The sequence below is a fragment of the Moschus berezovskii genome, chromosome 16 (assembly GCF_049115385.1).
Source record: "Moschus berezovskii isolate FMDL1 chromosome 16, NW_MosBer_1.0, whole genome shotgun sequence".
NCBI lineage: Eukaryota > Metazoa > Chordata > Mammalia > Artiodactyla > Moschidae > Moschus > Moschus berezovskii.
Genome location: NC_142475.1, coordinates 44,489,428 through 44,491,681, shown reverse-complemented (window position 1 = coordinate 44,491,681; position 2,254 = coordinate 44,489,428). Strand labels below are relative to the sequence as shown.

The 2,254-nt window shown below is 59.1% G+C and overlaps 1 pseudogene; it reads left to right on the top strand.

The window, feature by feature from the left end:
- The first annotated feature begins 220 nt into the window (after positions 1 to 220).
- On the top strand, positions 221 to 1,566 carry LOC129560310 (acyl-CoA 6-desaturase pseudogene; annotated as a pseudogene).
- The last annotated feature ends 688 nt before the right edge of the window (positions 1,567 to 2,254 follow it).

Sequence of the window (2,254 nt, the reverse complement as noted above, 5' to 3'; positions counted from 1 at the left end):
CTCACATGCCCCAGGGCAACTAAGCCTGCAGGCCACAACTAGATAACCCTTGTACTGCAATGAAGATCCTGCTTGGGGACACTTGGAAGCGGAGAGGAAAGGCAGGGTGAGGAGGCTGGGGGAGGGGACGTCGTAGGAGGAGGAGGAGGAGGAGGAGGAGACAAAAGCCGAAAGCGAGAAGGGCCCGGACCGCACTCACCCCACCGGGTCAGCACGCAGCATGGGGAAGGAGGGTAACCAGGGCGAGGGGGCCACTGAGCCTGAGGCGCCGATGCCTACCTTCCGCTGGGAGGAGATTCAGAAGCACAACCTGCGCACAGACAAGTGGCTGGTCATCAATCGGAAGGTCTACAACATCACCAAATGGTCCAGCCGGCACCCGGGGGGCCAGCGGGTCATCGGGCACTACGCTGGGGAAGATGCCACGGATGCCTTCCTGGCCTTCCACCGCAACCCTGGTTTTGTGCGCAAGTTCATGAAGCCCCTATTGATTGGTGAGCTGGCCCCTGAGGAGCCCAGCCAGGACCGCGGCAAGAATTCCCAGATCACCGAGGACTTCCGGGCCCTGAGGAAGACTGCTGAGGACATGAACCTGTTCAAGAGTAACCAGCTCTTCTTCCTTCTCCACCTGGCCCACACCATCGCCATGGAGAGCGTCACCTGGTTCATTCTCTTCTACTTTGGCAACGGCTGGATTCCAACCATCGTGACGGCCTTCATCCTTGCTATCTCTCAGGCCCAGGCTGGATGGCTACAACACGATTACGGCCACCTCTCTGTTTACAAGAAGTCCGTGTGGAACCATATCATACACAAGTTCATCATCGGTCACTTTAAGGGTGCCTCTGCCAACTGGTGGAACCATCGCCACTTCCAGCACCATGCCAAACCCAACATCTTCCACAAGGATCCGGATGTGAACATGCTGCATATGTTTGTCCTGGGCAAGTGGCAGCCCATTGAGTACGGCAAGAAGAAACTGAAATACCTGCCTTACAACCACCAGCATGAGTACTTCTTCCTGATTGGGCCGCCACTGCTCATCCCTTTGTACTTCCAGTACCAGAACATCAGGACCATGATCCTTCGCAAGGACTGGGTGGACTTGGCCTGGGTCATCAGCTACTATACCCGTTTCTTCATCACCTACATCCCTTTCTATGGTGTCCTGGGAGCCATCCTTTTCCTCAACTTCATCAGGTTCCTGGAGAGCCACTGGTTTGTGTGGGTCACACAGATGAATCACATTGTCATGGAGATTGACCGAGAACCCTACCGCGACTGGTTCAGCAGCCAGCTGGCAGCCACCTGCAACGTGGAGCAGTCCTTCTTCAACGACTGGTTCAGTGGGCACCTCAACTTCCAGATCGAGCACCACCTTTTCCCCACCATGCCCCGGCACAACCTGCCCAAGATCGCCCCGCTGGTGAGGTCCCTGTGTGCCAAGCACGGCATTGAGTACCAGGAGAAGCCGCTGCTTCGGGCCCTGCAAGATATCATCGGGTCCCTGAGGAAGTCTGGGCAGCTGTGGCTGGACGCCTACCTCCACAAATGAAGCTGCAGCCCTCAGGGACAGTGGAGGGGGGAGCAGGTGGGGGTGGTGGCCGAAGGGGAGGGTGGGGTTTTGTTCAGAGGGGGCGTCAGGAGGCTGTGGTGCATGGCTCACAGACTTCAGGCTTGGTCTTTCCTTTCTTGCTGTCTGGTTCCCAGGCTTTCATGCCTCCTTTAGACACCCTCCCTCCTGGGTCCTGCCGAGTCAGCCCCACCTCCAGCCTCTGTCCTTAAGCATCTGCCAGACATGCTCAGGTGCGGCCTATGAGCCCCCTGCAGCCTGGCCTCCAGGCCACACACCACCCTCTTTTTCTCCCTCACCTGCTCTTGGGGTCCACAGGGCTGGGTCCCAGCTGGCAGGTGGGACAGCCCCATGAGCCGGCAGGCCGGCCCCACCCCCTCGGACTGCCGCCCACCCTCTGCCCTTCTGTGGGGTGATGTGCTTGATTCCCCGGGTCTCCTTCCCACCACTGGGTCGGTACTGGGGGCGCCCCTGCAGGCCCCACTTTCTCTTCAGATGTCCAGGGCCCTGGCTCCCTTCGCCTGTGTTGCAGCCATCTCAGGCTTCTGAGCCCAGGGAAACGTCCTGGCCCCACAGGAGCCCTCTGACCCAGGGCTCTAGCAGTTCCATCCCACCACTTCCCAAGTCTAGAGCCTGTGACGTTGGGTCCACGGGGGTAGGGCCACAGATGAGCTCAGTGGA